The sequence below is a fragment of the Bos grunniens genome, chromosome 10 (genome assembly GCF_055505025.1).
Source record: "Bos grunniens cultivar Pamir isolate PY7600 chromosome 10, Bosgru_T2T1.0, whole genome shotgun sequence".
Lineage (NCBI taxonomy): Eukaryota > Metazoa > Chordata > Mammalia > Artiodactyla > Bovidae > Bos > Bos grunniens.
In genome coordinates this window covers 10534894-10554149 of record NC_141174.1, presented here as the reverse complement: position 1 = coordinate 10554149, position 19256 = coordinate 10534894, and the positions used below count along the sequence as shown (strand labels likewise).

Genomic DNA, 19256 nt, shown 5'->3' with positions numbered 1-19256 from the left:
TGGCCTTAATTCTTTCTAGCACTTTTCCTTTTGTTTCCAGCTACAGCAGGGACTAAAAACTCCGGGAAATGGTGATGGACAGGGAAGCCTGGCGTGCTGCAGTCCACGGGGTCACGAAGGGTCAGACACGACTGAGCGACTGAACAACAACAGAGGATCCGGAATTAGCAAAATTCAGTGAATGACAGCTATCGACCGTGATTTTGATCATTTCGATTTCAAAAAAGCTTTTTCCCCATCTTTCAACTGCCAGAGTCTAAAGTGGAGGGAGATCTAAGAACAAAGAGTATTGTTAAAAAATTAATACTTTGTACTGGGTGAAGACACAAGCCAAGCTATTTGTGACAACTCTGGGTTCATGGAATAGATGGTGTTTAAATAATGTGTCACTGAATAAGCAAGCTATGGATCACCCCAACCTTATTGACTTAACTGTGGCATTACAATTACTCTCTTAACAACTGAAGTCAGGAAAGACAGACAAACATATTCGATTCCTAAAGCAAACAGATATAAAATCTGTTCTCATTTGAAGCAGCTCACATTTTTAAAAAAAAAAGAAAAAAGCAATTAGTTAACTTCAAAAGGCAGCCAATGGAGGGATTCTATCTTGCCGGTAAGGGTCTGGTGTCTCACTTCAAAGTTCAGGCAGATTGAAAGCCACTGACAGTCCTGTTATACCGCTTGGCATCTGGCGTGAAAAATGCTGAGACTGCCATTTCATTCAGATGGTGTGTTTGCACAAACCCACAGCACTGAAATGGTACCTCCTTTCAATGAGAGCCAGGGTTCAGCCTGAAAGAGAAGGGTGTAATTATCTCATCCCCCAAATTAAAATTAATGAGGACCTTTTGCGAGACAGTTGGAAGGCCTCCGTGGGGTACAATAATAGATGGAGAAAATCTTAACTGGATGTCAAGGGCCCAAGTTCTGAGAGCCACCATCCCGACGGGAAATCTGCGAAGCAACTGAAGCTGGGCAGCACCACATGCCAGGGAGATGGCATCAAGGGGTGTGATATGCCAGGGGATTCCTGCACGACTTTCAACAAGTCGTTTGACCTTCCCAAGTCATTTTTCGAAAGTGGAGAGAGACCGACCTCCTGCAAGCTTGACAGAGTTTATGATGGGATTAGACGGTATTTATAAAGTGGTTTGTCATCCTTCATTCCAAAGCGCTTTCCTATTAATAAAGTAAAATGTTAAGCTCAGATGAGAGTCCGGCGTAACTTATCTTCTAATGAATCACTGAATGGCTTTGTTTTTCAGGAGGTGATGCAAACAATGGAAGCTGTCAGGATATCCGGATTACAGGGTCAGATGGGGATCGAGAAAGAAGACTCGAAGAAGCTCAGGTTTCCCTTTTCCCCTCTCCCTTGATCCCTTCACTCAGATACAGAAGTTGAGTCACAGTCCTCAACAAGCCTGTGCTGACCATCAGAGCCACAGTTCACTTGGGTCCATTCCCTAAAGCCCGATGGTGGTGGTTTAGTCAAGTCGAGTCTGACTCTTGCAACCCCATGGACTGTAGCCCGCCAGGCTCCCCTGTCCATGGGATTTTCCAGGCAAGAATACTGGAATGGGTTGCCATTTCCTTCTCCAGTGGATCTTCCCGATCTACGGATCGAACCTGGGTCTCCTGCACTGCAGGCAGATTCTTTACCGACTGAGCTACCAGGGAAGCCCCCTAAACCCCAATGCTCCCACCCAAATGCTACTTCTCCCTCCAATCCAGTGCAACTGCTCCTCCATGAGCCTTCCCAGCCCAGGACAACCTCAGAAAAGACCCCGTTTCTGGATTCACAGCATGCGTGCCCCCTCTGCGTATGTGGCTCCTCTTGGCCTTGCTGTTATGTATCTATTATTAATTCTGCACAAATACTATACCCTTTCTCAGATCAGAGCACCAAGTGTTACCCTTTTCTGAATTCCTCATGTCTTCTTCAGAGCCTTATACTCAGGAAACACTCAATGCCATTCATGCGAAGCCACCTTCCAAAGATATTACTGGGCAGATTAGCAATCTGCCAAGTAGCTTCACACTCCTCACTGTGACTGAATACTATAAAGGACACTGACCACCTCTTGCTGCTAGTGAGGCCACCTCCAAGCACATAAATCTGGGTTATGTGGGACCAACTGCAGTGACAGATGTGTATACAATGAATAAAAACATTCAAGGAACTCTGAGTTTTCAATCCTGCCCTTCTATTATCCATCTATAGAAATCTGGCTGTTTCTATCTAAGTTGTCACATTTCAGAAAGACAACAACAGCACCAGAAACTTACCACCAGAAATTGCTAGACATGGAAAAAATATACACGGTATATTCCCAGGTGGCTGCTGCTGCTGCTAAGTCGCTTCAGTCGTGTCCGACTCTGTGCGACCCCATAGATGGCAGCCCACCAGGCTCCCCCGTCCCTGGGATCCTCCAGGCAAGAACACTGGAGTGGGTTGCCATTTTCTTCTCCATTGCATGAATCTGAAAAGTGAAAGTGAAGTTGCTCAGTCGTGTCCGACTCCTAGCGACCCCATGGACTGCAGCCTACCAGGCTCCTCCGTCCATGGGATTTTCCAGGCAAGAGTACTGGAGTGGGGTGCCATTGCCTTCTCCAATATTCCCAGGTGGAGCAGTTGGCAAAGAATTTGCCTGCCATTGCAGGGGACGCAAGAAACTCAGGTTTGATCCCTGGGTCAGGAAGATCCTCTGGAGAATGAAATGGCAACCCACTCCAGTGTTCCTGTGTGGGAAATATCATGGACAGAGGAGCCTGGCGGGCCACAGTCCACAAGGTTGCAAAGAGTCAGATATGACTAAGTGTGCATGCACACACATGACATGATCCATAACATTTATTCAATATAAACATACAGAGAGTATGCTATTTATGTAGTTATTTAATATCTGTGCTTTTTAAATGTCAAATATCTGGATAAATGCTATCCAACAATGAACAAAAACACTTTCTAATGAACATGTTCAGTGTTTCACATCCCTCCTGGCTAGTTTAAGTGTCCCTTTCCTCACTGGTTCTCACTCATGTCTAGGGTTTGGTTTGCTACATCTTTTGAAACTGCAGACCAAGTTTCCTGGAGACCTGAGATTGAGGGAACTGTGGAGTTCACTGTAGAGCTGATCAAGGGAAGGTAACACTAAGGCCAATTCTGCAGGAGGAGGAGAAACAGCCGGCCTTCCAAAATTACCTGGACAGGGTAACAGACAGATCTGACCAACGGAGCTGGCTGCAGGCCTCCTGGACACAGGCTACAGGCTTTCACATCCTTCTGGAGGTACCCAGAAACCTAGGGAATTCTCCTGCCTCCAAGAGCACACTTTTATTTATTTTTAATTCATTTATTTTAATTGGAGGCTAATTACTGGACAATATTGTGGTGGTTTTGCCATATACCAACATGAATCAGCCACAGGGGTACATGTGTCCCCCACATCCCGAACCCCCCTCCCACCTCCCTCCCCATCCCATCCCTCTGGGTTGTCCCAGTGCACCAGCTTTGAATGCCCTGCTTCATGCATCAAACTTGCACTGGTCATCTATTTCAAATATGGTAATATACATGTTTCAAGGCTATTCTCTCAAATCATCCCACCCCTGTCTTCTCCCACAGAGTCCAAAAGTCTGTTCATTACATCTGTGTCTCTTTTGTTGTCTCGCATATAGGGTTGTTGTTACCATCTTTCTAAATTCCATATATATGCGTTAATATATTGGATTGGTGTTTCTCTTTCTGACTTACTTCACTCTGTATAATAGGCTCCAGTTTCATCCACCTCATTAGAACTGACTCAAATGCATTCTTTTTAATAGCTGAGTAATATTCCATTGTGTATATGTACCACAGCTTTCTTAGCCATTTGTCTGCTGATGGACATCTAGGTTGCTCCCATGTCCTGGCCATTGTAAACAGTGAAGGGTACAATTTTAAAGTGTCATTTGTCTATCACATTTCTGTTAGGAAAATGATCTTTTTCAAATCTCACTTCATTTGATAGCACAGGCACACCATGCTTTCAAGTTGCGGTATTAGAGAAGACTCTTGAGAGTCTCCTGGACTGGAAGGAGATCCAACCAGTCCATCCCACAGGAAATCAGTCCTGAATATTCACTGGAAGGACTGATGCTGAAGCTGAAGCTCCAACACTTTGGCCACCTGATTCGAAGAACTGACTCATTGGAAAAGACCCTGAGGCTGGGAAAGATTGAAGGCAGGAGGAGAAGGGAACGACAGAGGATGAGATGGTTGGATGGCATCACCGACTCAATGGACATGAGTTTGGGTTAAATCTAGGAGATAGTGAAGGACAGGGAAGGCTGGCGTGCTGCTGTCCATAGGGTCACAAAGAGTCAGACATGACTGAGCGACTGAACTTAACTGAACTGAATATGCACAGAGTTTCTAGTATATTCAGCCCCACAACAAACCATTTTATACTCATGACACCTTGAAACAAATACTGTAAATTGCGAGCCAGCACTCAAAAGTTGACCCTGAGAGTATTTCATTCATTCACATGATGTCCATTGGGCAGGACTATCACTGATTAGACTTTTGCCGCATCTGGGATTTATGAAAACACAGTGAAAAGAAAACAAACCCTCATTATGGTTTATTTCTTGTGTCATGTTGTACATGCCAACATATTTTCTCCTTAACGTCTGATCTTGGAATGCTTTCTCATTACAGGAGCTGTGAGTCACAGCTAAGGGAACTGTCACAACTTCCTCCAACCAGAAGCATGATCCAAACTAGGAATGACCTTGGGTTCTCAGGGGGTTATTTATCCAGGGGGCGGTGATCACAATTTGCATGATCATATGGTACAGATGTTTATTCATGAAGACCCTCAAGGGAAACGAGTAATTTTTTCGACTATTTTAAAATTCAGCCAAATGTCCACCCAGTGAGCAAACCCAGCTCTGGAAGAAATCAAAATCGGGATGACAAGAAGTGTGACGGGTCAGGACTGGAACTGCGTTGACAGACTCATGGATTGGACAGGGCGTGGGGGCAGAATGACAAAGGCAGGGTGGCACATTTCTCGCCTCTCCGAATCGGAGCTGTTCTCCTCTCCTGACGAGAGCGCTGTGCCTGCAGTTCAGTGTAGCCCAGAGACTCAGTCACTCTTACAGGCCAAAGCTGGCCTCCAGCAAAACTGCCACATGGATTATCCTGGGACCTTCCAGATTTTCTCCTCCTTCCACTAGGCCCTTCCTTTCAGGTCTTTCCCCTCAACTCTGTCATAATTCCTCCCTGTAATTCGGTGACTTTCAGAGTGTGGCGTCTGGGCCAGCATCATTATCACCTGAGTACCTCTCTGAAATGCTCGTTCCCAGGCTCACCCTGCTGTACTGGTTCAGAGACTCTGGTATGGGGGCCCATAAATCTATTTTTTCAAGCCTTCTAGGTGATTCCAATGCACCCTAAATTTTGAGAACAGTTGCTTTGGATGATAATTATGAAATAAGGACTTTAATGTGAGAGAGACGCCCATTTTAGAAGACCTGTGAAGACCTGTGGGCTTCCGTTGTAGCTCAGTCAGTAAAGAATCTGCCCACAATGCTGGAGACCTGGGTTTGATTCCTGGGTCAGGAAGATCCCCTGGAGGAGGAAATGGCAACCCTCTCCAGTATTCTTGCCTGGAGAATTCCATGGACAGAGGAGCCTGCCGGGCTACAGTCCCTGGGGTCGCAAGAGTCAGACATGACTCAGCAACTAAACCACCACCTGTGAAGACAGGCCACCCAAATGAGCCACTTCTAGGAGTGGACTCTCAAGTCATGTGACAGACAGTGAGAGGGAGAGATCTGAGATCTCAACTGCTTCAGTCTCCCTACATTGCTACTAGAGATGCACTCACCCTGAAAATTTGATCATCTCAACCACCTTAAAACCCTTCGAGTAACACAACCTTCTAAATCAACTATATGTCAACTGGGCTTCCCTGGTGGCTCAGATGGTAAAGAATCTGCTTGCAATGCGGGAGATCAGGGTTCGATCCCTGGGGTCAGGAAGATGCCCTGGAGAAGGGAATGGCAACCCACTCCAGTACTCTTGCCTGGAGAATCCCATGGACAGAGGAGCCTGGCGGGCTACAGTCCATGGGGTCGCAAAGAGTCGGACAGGACTGAGCGCCTAACACTACTACTACTATATAGGTCCACTGAAAAAAAACCTTCAGTGGCTGCTCCCCACCTATAGGATAAAGTCCCAGGCTCCTGGCACATAACCCTGTATCATCTGCCTCTGGGACACCTCCCTGGCCTTGTTTCCTTCTGTGCTTTCCCTCCTAATCATCTCTGCCTCCTTTGCAAGAGGTTACATGTGCCCACACCACCAGCATTAGCTCTGGCCACGTGGCTTACCTTGGCCAACAGCATGAGGGCTAAAGTGACACCCGCTCCTTCTCAGCAGACCTTTCAGGGCCATGGTCATCTCGTTCTGTCACGTTCTCTTTTTCCCCCTCTCCCATAAACAAGATTAGTACGTCCAGCAAGAGGCTGTTTCTTCAGCCTTGAAAGTGAAACTCACCCAGTCTTGTCTGACTCTTTGCGACCCCATGGACTGTACAGTCCATGGAATTCTCCAGGCCAGAATACTGGAGAGGGTATCCTTTCCCTTCTCCAGGGTTCTTAAGCCTTAATGGGCCCCAAAATGGAGACACATGAGGAGCAGAACCATGAATGCCCTACCCTGGACATGTAACATGGGTGAGAAACAGACGGCGGTTGGTAATAAGCCACTGAGACTGGGATGGGGTAGGCGGGGGTAGGTATTTGCTGATTTTTCCTAAGATGACTATTATAGCACTTCTGATATCCCGTACCCTCTCTTTCTGGAATCCTCCCCTCTGCCTTACTCTTCCTTCCAATCCCAGCTCAGTTCTGTCTGCACAAGAGAATTGCCTGTTAGTCTACACTCAGCTCAGGTGTATCCCCTCAACAAAGTCTCTCTCTCTCCAGAGAGACTTTCCCAGGTACAGTTCATCATTCTTACCTTGTAGACCTCCTCTGTCTGCTACTGATCTATAACCACATCCCTGGAATGGCACTAGGGGTTTCTATTCATTAGCACCATCCTTAGAACAATTCCTCTAAAAAAAAAAAAAATTTTTTTTTTTGAGCCCTCATTTTGCAATGTGAGAGAGACTTTGGCTCAGAAAAAATCAAGCAACTTCTCCAAGTTTCCCAGCTGTCAGGGGCGGGTGTGGCTCTGAACTCGGCAACCTGCCCCCTGCCCCACGTGCCTCTGTGTCTCCTCCAGCACAGCTTCCAAATCCCCCCACTCAGGTGCAGAGGGAGGGTCTTCTCACCAACAACTGAAAGGGCTGGTGAATTAATCTGACATTTGAAACATATGACTTCCCTGGTGGCTCAGATGGTAAAACATCTGCCTAGTTCGATCCCTGGGTCAGGAAGATCCCCTGGAGAAGGAAATGGCAACCCACTCCAGTACTCCTGCCTGGAAAATCCCATGGACGGAGTAACCTGGTGGGCTACAGTCCATGGGGTCGCAAGGAGTCAGACATGACTGAGCGATTTCACTCACTTTGGAAGAATCACATCTGGAAGTTGGCTCCTTACCCTCTCAGATGATAGTCACGTTCTCTGAGTGGATGTATTTATTCTAAGGCTCCTGGTAAATGTGCCAGAGACCCTAGGAGCACTGGGGCACTTTACCTGCGCCCTCTCCCCAGCTCTCAGGTTGTGGGGGTAATGTTCTGAGAAAGACAGACAGGTTCCCACTAACATTACTCTAGAGCTGCCCTCCCCAACCTGTTTGGCACCAGTGATAGGTTTCATGGAAGACAATTATTCCACAGACCAAAGTTAGGGGTTGGGTTTCGGGATGATTCAAGTACATTTACTACGCACTTTGTCTCTATTATTGTTTCATCAGCTCCTCAGATCATCAGGCATTAGATCCCAGAAGCTGGGGACCCCTGCCCTAGAGAATTTCTGGGAAGGCCCTTTGGGATTTGTCGGGGGGTAGGAAACAAGTAGCAGAGGGCTCAGAAATCCAAGCGAGTCTGATATATATTGATATTTTAGCTTTGAAAAAGACACATTCAGGGAGTGAAACATTTATCTGACTCTTCAAATTAAACAAGGAAAGTGACACAGTGGCAAAGAACCCAAGCAGACCACCCAGGTCAGAAACTGGAAAAAAAAAAAAAAACCTCAAGTGGGAACTATAATTTTAGGTTTCTGTGAGCCGTTGGCATTTTGTTGTGTGGTTGGGCTTTTGTTTGCTTTTCTCTTCTCTCTCTTTTAAAATTCACTTGTTTTAAGGGAGGAGTAGGGAGTAGAAGAACGTTCAAAGTTTCCCCCTAAATCAGCCATAGTAATGAGGCAACACAGTCTTTTCACATGACATTCATACACTTTTTTTTCCAGGGTTACAAAGTTTTCTCAGTTACTAGTTGGAATCCATTTATCTCTCACCATTCCAGTGAAGCAGGCTTGTTTTTCTTTTTTTAAATCCCTCAAAGGATATAGTACCTTTAAATGATACCATCAGTAACATTAGTAAGATTACTTTTCCCCTTCAAGTGTAAAGAGCTGTTCAGAACTCCAAAGAGTCACTGGGCCCGTTTGGACACGTCTGATTTACTCTTTAAAAAGGCCATCCGCTCCCTATAATGAACACTAAGCCAGCGTTTATGGAATACTTAAGCGCTGGCCTCAGTGTTTTCCAGCTTGGCTCACTTACTCCGCAAAGCCACGCCATCGGGCAGGTAAAGGCAGTGTTTTGACTTTACAGTCTAGAAGAGTGAAGCGCAGGAGACCACGAAGGACCTGCCTCAGAGAAAGAGACGGAGGCCACTAGCTGTACAGAAACCAGTTAATGATTGACTCACAGCCCTGGGGCAGCTCCTTTTAGTACAGGCTGCAACAGAGGCACACACACACCAACCACATCAACTCTCTTCATCTCAGGGAGAGGGGCGGGTGTCAGGCAAATCGCTTGGCAACGCGAGGAGGAAACTCCATCCAAAGGCCGGGTCCAGGCCGCCTCTGGGCGCTGTCCAGCGGGCATCGCGCCTGAGAGGCCAGGCTGGGGTCCCTGTATCCGGGCACCCCGAAAGTGGGGCGCAGAACGCCAACGCAGTTTGGGGGAGGGTTGGGGTGAGGAGTGGACGGTGGAGAAAAGCACCGTCCGCAAGGACACCTGTTGTCGCCTCTCTCGCTCGGGCCCCACGAAGATGTCCCGGGGACCCAGATCTCGGGGCGGACACGCACGGGCAGACAGCGCCTGTGTGCGGGGCAGGGTGTCCAGGGACCACGTCTTCCCCCCCGACCCTGCACCCCTGCCCGCCTTAGCGGACTCCCCTCGCTCACTCTCACCGCTGGAAGCCCGCGGTGGGGAGCGGCTGGGGGAAGCGAGTCTCCCCGGGGCATTCCAGCCGAGGCAGCTTCGGGGGGCTCCAGGGGTGCTCGCGCAGCTCCCGCAGCGCTACGACCTCGCGGCCGGCCCGGCCCCCGCCCGCTCCACCCGCGGGGGCCCGGAGCGCGATCGGCCTCCCAGCTCGGGGAGCAGCTACCTGCGGCGCGGCGCGCAGAGTCCCGAGGGTCCGCCGGAAAGTGGCCGCGGCTCAGCGGGAGCGGCGCCGGCCCCGGGGCGCCCCCGTCCCGCCGCGCGCTCCTCCCTGCCGCGCTCGCTCCGGGGCGGCCAGGCCGCCGGCTCCGAGTCCGAGCTCGCTCTGCGCCCAGCAGCGCCGGGCGCCGCTCCCGCCGCTGCGGATTGGCCGAGGCGCGAGCCTGAGCCGCGCGCTGACTGGCCGGCCGGGCGGTGGGCGGGTCCGACGCGGCGCGGACCCGCCCCGACCCCGACCCCCCGCGCCGCAGCCCCGCGGCGCCTCTCTGCGCCCGGAGCCCGGAGCTCAGAGCCAGACGCTGCAGCCCGGGCCCTGCCGCGCGGCCAGTGCAGCTCAGGCGCGCGGCCCGGGGGTGCAGGGGGGTGGGGACCGCCCAGGAGGCTGTCCCACAGCCCGTGTCGAGGCTGCATGGTGCGGATTGCTGCTCTCCCGTCTCTTATATGAGGTTTTGACTCCGCATTCATTTAACGCTTTTCCTCTCAGTTCGGTTCAGTCGCTCAGTCGTGTCCGACTCTTTGTGATCCCCTGGACTGCAGCATGCCGGGCTTCCCTGTCCATCACCAACTCCCGGAGTTTACTCAAACTCATGTCCACTGAGTCGGTGATGCCATCCAGCCATCTCATCCTCTGTCGTCCCCTTCTCCTCCTGCCTTCCATCTTTCCCAGCATCAGGGTCTTTTCCAATGAGTCCGTTCTTCGCATCAGGTGGCAAAGTATTGGAGTTTCAGCTTCAGCATCAGTCCTTCCAGTGAATATTCAGGACTGATTTCCTTTAGGATGGACTGGTTGGATCTCCTTGCAGTCCAAGGGACTCTCAAGAGTCTTCTCCAACACCACAGTTCAAAAGCATTGATTTTTCGGCGCTCAGCTTTCTCACATCCATACATGATCACTGGAAAAACCATAGCTTTGACTAGACGGACCTTTGTTGGCAGAGTAATGTCTCTGCTTTTTAATATGCTGTCTAGGTTGGTTTTACTATATATACATATATATATATATATATATATAGGCATACTCTCTCTCTATATATATATATATATAAATATAAGCTATAGGATTATAGCTAATAATGCTATTGGCCACCTGAATCGTTGGAAAAGACCCTGATGCTGGGAAAGGTTGAAGGCAGAAGGAGAAGGGGATGACAGAGGAGGAAATGGTTGGATGGCATCACTGCAGTGATGGACATGAGTTTGAGTAATCTCTGGAAGTTGGAGATGGACTGGGAGGCCTGGTGTGCTGCAGTCCATGGGGTCGCAAAGAGTTGGACACAACTGAGAGACTGAATTGATATATATATATATATATATATAGGCACAGGACGCAGGGCAGTAGCTCATAAACAGTGGGCACCAAATTGTGTTTCTAGACTCAGATCGTACTTGACACACAATCTTTGTGGAGCTTGCAAAGGGTAAGCGACTTGTCCAAGGTCCTAATCACGTTAAGAGATTACTAAGGACGAGAAGGACAGCGAGGTCTTCCTCGACAAGGAATCTTTACCTAGCTATGGAGATGAGTCTGAATAATAATAACAACAACCCTAACGTTTCCATGATGCATAGTATTCGCCAGTCAGGTTTCCAAGTATTTTGCATATATTAATTCAGAAATGCATATAACAGCTGTCATAAGTATGTACAGAGGTCCTTTGTGGACAAGAGACATCAGCTCTGAGTGCGAGAGATTTTCATCTGGAAGACAATCGCCCTGCATTGCGATGGAGAGGCACAAGTTAGAATGGAGAGCAACCGTCAGGAATTAAAACTGTCCACATCTTCATCTCTCCTCCCATTTTACAGTCTTCAGTCCTCCCAACATTCTCTCACACCTGCAATGAATCTTTCTAAAGAATAAAAACAATCACTGTAAATCAGGGTGCTCCCAGAACTTTGTTCTACCACTCATCAAAGGACCCCAACCCCATCCCCAAACACCCAGCTAGACAATGAATATAAACAAATAGCACAGTTTCTGTCTTACCTTTGACTTTGGTTGCAGTAATGTCTTCTTGACAGCAAGTAAATAACCATTTTCCTACAGGTATTTCCCCCTAGTTCTTTTCTCCTGTGTTGACAGAACCCTTGAGAAAGAAATTTAGTTTAATAGAGAAGTTAAAAGACCCTGGTGAAAGCCAGTATGACTCATTCTAAAGAGCCTGATTTTTGCCCTAAGGATTAAGTATTACTTCCTCAGTCGTGTCTGACACTTTGTTACCCCACGAACTGTAGCCTACCAGGCTTCTCTGTCCATGGGATTCTCCAGACAAGAATACTGTAGTGGGTTGCCATTTCTTTCTCCAGGGGATCTTCCTGTTCCAGGGATCGAACCCAGATCTCCTGCATTGCAGGCGGATTCTTTACCATCTGAGCCATCAGGGAGTGAGCTGAAACACACTTACTTTGAAGAGCCCAAGACCCTTGGAGAAAATGAGCTCAGTTTTCTCCAGTTTACATTAGTGGATAAGCAATCAATTAACTTCATACTGAAAAGATGTATTGGTATAGTGAAGCCTTACCTGGTAAAAAAGAGGGCACAGCAGATTGTATGAGGAAGTCCCTTTCACCAGCATCCCTCCCACACACCATGGGTGTGGCTTTTGGTAAAGCAGAAATTCCATCTGGATTGATCATGCAGTCACTCTGAAGAAAAGAGGCTCCTTCAGCCAAAGAACTAGGCTCACCCCAGATGATTTCTTAAACTGATCAACCTTGGTCTCATCACAGTAAACTCAGCCCCCCTGGAAGGACACATGGAAGACTCTGGTTTCCTGGACTTCCCTGGTGGTCCAGTGGCTAAGACTCCTGGCTCCCAACCCAGGGGGCCTGAGTTCAACCCCTGGTCAGGGACTAGATCCTGCATGCTGCAAGTAAGAGTTTATAAATAAATATATATTTTTAAAAATCTGGATTCCATCACATTCACTGTGAAATCCCCCTTTGGCAGGAGCTTTTTGTGTATCCATCTCTCATCCCTGTCTCCTCTAGCAAAATGCTTTGCTTGGTTCTGCTTCCTGTGTGGCTTTTCTTCCCTGGCTACTTGGCACTCAAGATAACTAAAATAGCTCTTCCTCCATAAGGCTGTCATTAGCTCTCCCAGGCAAAGGTAGAATCCCCTCACCTGTGTTATATCTGCATGACAGCATTCTAGTTTACATGGTTGTCAGCCAGTGGGAGGTAATAGGTATTCAGTAAACATGAACTGATTGCCTAAAGTCCTTAACAGGGTAACAGGGTGGCATTAAGGAGACTGGGGCCACACCCTTATGCTGGTCAACAGGGCATCCTCCAGGTCCAGACTGGTGTGGGTCAAAGTGATCACCAACCTGACCTGATAGTGAGCAAGCAGTTTCTGCATGTCAAGCACTATCAAGTAAAGAAAAGAATAGTTCTCTCTTAAATTTATGCAAAATAAAATGCTGCAGCTGATTTAGAAAACACTTCGGCAGTTCCTGAAAGAATTAAACATAGAGTTACCTTATCACCCAGTAATTTTGCTTCTAAAGTATATATTCAAGAGAATTTAAAACATATGTGCATGCAAAAATGTGTACACTGATGTTCTCAGAAGCATTATTCATCATAGCGGATAAATGCAAGCACCCCACATTTATCAACTGATGAATGGATAAACAAAATGAGGTGCATCCATATGATAGAATGCTATCCAGCTATAGAAAGGAGTGGATACAGATACACGCTACAATATGGATGAACCTTGAGAACACTATGCTAAGTGAAAGAAGCAGAGACCCAAAGGGCATCATATTGTAGGATACCCCTTAGATGACATTTCTACAATGGGCAGATTTATGGAGACACAAAGCAGATTAGTGGTCATCAAGGGTCTTGGGGAAAGAGAAATGGGGAGCGACTGCTGAATGGATCTGGGGTTCCCTTTTGCAGTGACGAAAATGTTCTAAAATTAGATAATGATTATGATTGCACAACTTTGTGACTATATTAAAAATCACTGAATCTTTTTTTCATGTCCATAGCATGCATTCCAAGAGTGTAGAAACTGTCAGGGAAGGCAATGTCAGTTAAATCCTAAAGTGTAGTAGCTAAAAGTATAAAAGTGTAGAGAAACAGAAAAGCCTATGAAAAAGTCAGATTGTCTTGCCCTCGTGTTGCAGCTTTCAACAACAGATCTTTTTAGATCTGCATTGTCCAACTGAACATTCTATGGTAACGGACATATTCTCCATCTGAGCTATTTGTTATGAAAGCCATTAGGCATATGTGGCTATTGGACACTTGCAATGTGGTTAGTGCAAGTGAAGAACTGGATTTTCAATTGTATTTAAATAGCTACGTGTGGGTAGTGGCTACTTCCCTGGCAGGGTAGCTTTTGCAGGTTTAGAGGACTAGAGCCATCTTCACTGGCAGTTTGGTACGACACTTCAGGGCATGGGAATGGGAAAGCCTATGTCCTTCTGTCCCAAAGCTTAGCTCAACCCTGTATCCAGGAAAAATCCCTCAATACAATCTCATTCCTCCTGATCTCCTCCCTTCTGTGAACTCTTAATGAACTTCTATCAATAATACAGTGTTTAGTTTTGTCTTTATGCAAGGTGCTTCCATTCCACAAATATTAATGGACCAAGCGCCATGAAGAATTCTGGGGAGAGCAAGGTCTGTAGACAATGTCAGCCACATCTAAGGGCTGGCCTCAAAAAGGCTGAGAAAAAGAAAAGATAAGAGAAATCCTCTACTGGGATCTGGTTGCTTCCTTTCCTCCAGCATCTCCTGCTCACACACACAATACTCTTCCAAGTGGGAAATTGTGCTACTAAGATGCTGAAGAATCTTTATTTAGATTTCCAGTTTCCCACTCAAGCCTTTTAACGTCCTTAATTCCTTCAACACACCTTCCAATTCATGTAGCTTTTCTCCTTCTATGAACTTTCATTGACTTTGAAATTAATAGAACATAATGGCTCCAAAATCACTGCAGATGGTGATTGCAGCCATGAAATTAAAAGACGCTTACTCCTTGGAAGGAAAGTTATGACCAACCTAGATAGCATATTCAAAAGCAAAGACATTACTTTGCCAACAAAGGTCCATCTAGTCAAGGCTATGGTTTTTCCAGTGGCCATGTATGGATGTGAAAGTTGGACTGTGAAGAAAGCTGAGAGCCAAAGAATTGATGCTTTTGAACTGTGATGTTGGAGAAGACTCTTGAGAATCCCTTGGGCTGCAGGGAGATCCAACCAGTCCATCCTAAAGGAGATCAGTCCTGGGTGTTCATTGGAAGGACTGATGCTGAAGCTGAAACTCCAATACTTTGGCCAGCTGATGCAAAGAGCTGACTCATTGGAAAAGATCCTGATGCTGGGAGAGATTGAGGGCAGGAGGAGAAGAGGATGACAGAGGATAAGATGGTTGGATGGCATCACTTTCTTGATGGACATGAGTTTGGGTGGACTCTGGGAGTTGGTGATGGACAGGGAGGCCTGGCGTGCTGTGATTCATGGGGTCGCAAAGAGTCGGACACGACTGAGCGACTGAACTGAACTGAATGACTTTCTAAGTGTTCTTCTGTTATGTGGTGTCACCACTGCAAGATTTATTTGTTACAGAAATCCTTACTGAACTCCTGCTTATTTTTTGCTGGAATAGTCGTAGAGGGCATGGATAAAAAGAAAGACAGGGTCACTGGGAAGCTGAGAGCCTAGCAAGAAGGCCCACAAAGACACTGTTCCATAGAGTTTGGCTTAATATTTATTTCTTTATTGCCATACCATATGCCTTGTAGGATCTTAGCTCCCCTACCAGGGATTGAACCCCAGGCCCCAGCAGTGAAAGCATTGAGTCCTAACCACTGGACCACCAGGTAATTTCCAAGTTTGGCTTATGTGTGTTGGAAGGTTCACTGAACGCACAGGGCAAGGAACAAATGAGTAGACATAGAGAAATCAAGGAAAGCTTCTCAGAAGGGGTGATGTTTGAATTGAAGGAATTTGAAAGATGAACAAGAATTTTTGAAACATTTTTTTAAAAGTAAGATGCTATTTTTATTTTTTTAAGTGAAGTATCAGTTCAGTTCAGTTGCTCAGCTGTGTCCAGCTTTTTGCGACCCCATGGACTGCAGCACTCCAGGCCTCCCTGTCCATCACCAATTCCTGAGTTCACTCAAACTCATGTCCATTGAGTAGGTGATGCCATCCAGCCATCTCATCCTCTGTCGTCCCCTTCTCCTGCCTTCAATCTTTCCCAGCATCAGGGTCTGTTCCACTGAATCAGTTCTTCAAATCAGGTGGCCAAAGTATTGGCGTTTCAGCTTCACCATCAGTCCTTCCAATGAATGAATATTCAGGATTGATTTCCTTTAGGATGGACTGGTTGGATCTCCTTGCAATCCAAAGGACTCTCAAGAGTCTTCTCCAACAGCACAGTTCAAAATAGTTAACATTATATTAGTCTCAGGTTAACTACTGAACAACAACACCACCACCAATATAACGAACCAATGTTTGTATAGATTGTGAAATGATGATCAATTCTTAAAATGTAAGATGTGATTTTTTTTCTTTATAACTTAAAATTTTTTTAAATTCATTTATTTATAATTTTATCACCCAAAGTTGGATTTGAGGCAGCATGTCAGGGAAAGCTTTGGGGACCAATGTTTGAAAGAATACATTAACATCAAAGTCCAGCTCATCATCTGTGGCAACGGTTTTCGTTGCTAACAATGGTGTTAACTGGACAATCACTCTGGCTGCCCTCAAGGCTTAATCCTGAGAGCAAAACAAAATAAATATAAGACTCTAATCAGAGGAAGTTGAAAATGTCTCACCTGTATTATTGCAATAACCTTCTTACTGGTCTCTTGTGTTTAATCTTACTTTCTTCTATTCCAGTGTATCTTAAATTCCAGTCATCTGTGTTTGACTGTACATTCTTGCAGATGTACAAAAGTCTCCATGTATCAGCTGTACTTGTTGCTATTGTTGTTGTTTAGTTGCTAAGTCATGTCTGACTCTCCTGTGACCCCATGGCCTTCAGCCCACCAGGCTCCTCTGTTCATGGGATTCTCCAGGCAAAAATATGGGAGTAGGTTGCCATTTCCTCCTCCAGGGGATCCTCCCAACCCAGTGATGAAACCCAGGTCTCCTGCATTGCAGGTGGATTCTTTCCCACTGAGCCACCAGGGAAGCCCCTATCAGCTGTACTAAGGTTCTACTTAGTATACACTTAACTGTTTCTTAACAGTATACACCTATTTCTTTAAATTCGTCTCATTTTGCTCAACTTTATTGAAAAGGAATTTTTATATCATTATCATCAATGAAAAAACCAGTATCATTTGCCATAAATAGAACATTAACCACACAAAAAATAGTAGAATGAAAATAAGCTATGTTATCTAATCTTAGCAGGATACAATTGGCTGCTGAAAATTTCAAGTTTGAGGTCCTACTTTTTCTTTGCTCAAAAAGAAGAGTATCAAGATTTAGGGCTTCCCTGATGGCTCAGATGGTGAAGAATTCACCTACAATGTGGGAGACCTGGGTTCGACCCCTGAGTTGGAAAGATCCCCTGGAGGAGGGCATGGCAACCCACTCCAGTATTCTTGCCTGGAAAATTCCATGGACAGAGGAGCCTGGTGGGCTACAGTCCATGCAGTTGTAAAGAATCAGACCAGACTGAGTGACTAAGCACAGCACATCAAGATTTCAGTTCAGCTCAGTTAGAGAGGTATTAAAGACACACGGCCACCACACTGATCATTTCTTCTTGGCTAAATCAAGCAAACAGACTGAAAGATAATTGGAAAAAGAATAATCCTCACACTATGCGAGCCAATGAAATTTATTGCCCCTTTTGCATACCACTTAAAACCTGCTTCTGCATCAAGGAAAACCAGCTCTTCACAGGTACCACATAAACATTGCTCTGATCCATCCCACCCAGAGCTATTGATCTAACCTCTCAATGTCAAGAAGAGGTGGCAAGAATACACAGAAGAACTGTACAAAAAAGATCTTCACGACCCAGATAATCACGATGGTGTGATCACTGACCTAGAGCCAGACATCCTGGAATGTGAAGTCAAGTGGGCCTTAGAAAGTATCACTATGAACAAAGCTAGTGGAGGTGATGGAATTTCAGTTGAGCTATTTCAAATCCTGAAAGATGATGCTGTGAAAGTGCTGCACTCAATATGCCAGCAAATTTGGAAAACTCAGCAGTGGCCACAGGACTGGAAAAGGTCAGTTTTCATTCCAATCCCAAAGAAAGGCAATGCCAAAGAATGCTCAAACTACCGCACAATTGCACTCATCTCACATGCTAGTAAAGTAATGCTCAAAATTCTCCAAGCCAGGCTTCAGCAATATGTGAACCATGAACTTCCTGATGTTCAAGCTGGTTTTAGAAAAGGCAGAGGAACCAGATATCAAATTAACAACATCCGCTGGATCATGGAAAAAGCAAGAGAGTTCCAGAAAAACATCTATTTCTGCTTTATTGACTATGCCAAAGCCTTTGACTGTGTGGATCACAATAAACTGTGGGAAATTCTGAAAGAGATGGGAATACCAGACCACCTGACCTGCCTCTTGAGAAATCTGTATGCAGGTCAGGAAGCAACAGCTAGAACTGGACATGGAACAACAGACTGCTTCCAAATAGGAAGAGGAGTATGTCAAGCCTGTATATTGTCACCCTGCTTATTTAACTTCTATGCAGAGTACATCATGAGAAACACTGGACTGGAAGAAACACAAGCTGGAATCAAGATTGCTGGGAGAAATAGCAATAACCTCAGATATGCAGATGACACCACCCTTATGGCAGAAAGTGAAGAGGAACTCAAAAGCCTCTTGATGAAAGTGAAAGTGGAGAGTGAAAAAGTTGGCTTAAAGCTCAACATTCAGAAGACGAAGATCATGGCATCTGGTCCCATCACTTCATGGGAAATAGATGGGGAAACTGTCAGACTTTATTTTTCTGGGCTCCAAAATCACTGCAGATGGTGACTGCAGCCATGAAATTAAAAGATGCTTACTCCTTGGAAGGAAAGTTATGACCAACCTAGATAGCATATTCAAAAGCAGAGACATTACTTTGCCAACAAAGGTCCATCTAGTCAAGGCTATGGTTTTTCCTGTGGTCATGCATGGATGTGAGAGTTGGACTGTGAAGAAGGCTGAGCGCAGAAAAATTGATGCTTTTGAACTGTGGTGTTGGAGAAGACTCTTGAGAGTCCCTTGGACTACAAGGAGATCCAACCAGTCCATTCTGAAGGAGATCAGCCCTGGGATTTCTTTGGAAGGACTGATGCTAAAGCTGAAACTCCAGTACTTTGGCTACCTCATGCGAAGAGTTGACTCATTGGAAAAGACTCTGATGCTGGGAGGGAATGGGGGCAGGAGGAGAAGGGGACGACAGAGGATGAGATGGCTGGATGGCATCACTGACTCGATGGACGTGAGTCTGAGTGAACTCTGGGAGTTGGTGATGGACAGGGAGGCCTGGCGTGCTGCGATTCATGGGGTCGCAAAGAGTCGGACATGACTGAGTTTCTGAACTGAACTGATAAACATTATCATTTCTCTTATCCAAAACCATTCAATGGCTCTTTACTACCAGGTCTTCTCTTGAACTTCAGGTTCTAAGCACTGCA

At 46.2% G+C, this 19256-nt stretch overlaps 1 protein-coding gene across 5 annotated transcripts in view; it reads right to left on the bottom strand.

The window, feature by feature from the left end:
- The window catches only part of STON2 (stonin 2), a 184652-nt gene extending 174949 nt beyond the window's left edge, over positions 1-9703 (bottom strand). For 3 of the 5 annotated variants that reach the window (XM_086319350.1, XM_086319353.1, XM_086319355.1), the window contains exon 1: positions 9564-9702. The gene's annotated coding sequence lies outside the window, so the exon portion shown is untranslated. Of the gene's footprint in view, positions 1-2289; positions 2484-9563 lie in introns of all 5 variants that reach the window. The other 2 variants (XM_086319352.1, XM_086319354.1) reach the window with 1 other exon arrangement.
- Positions 9704-19256: the final 9553 nt, after the last annotated feature.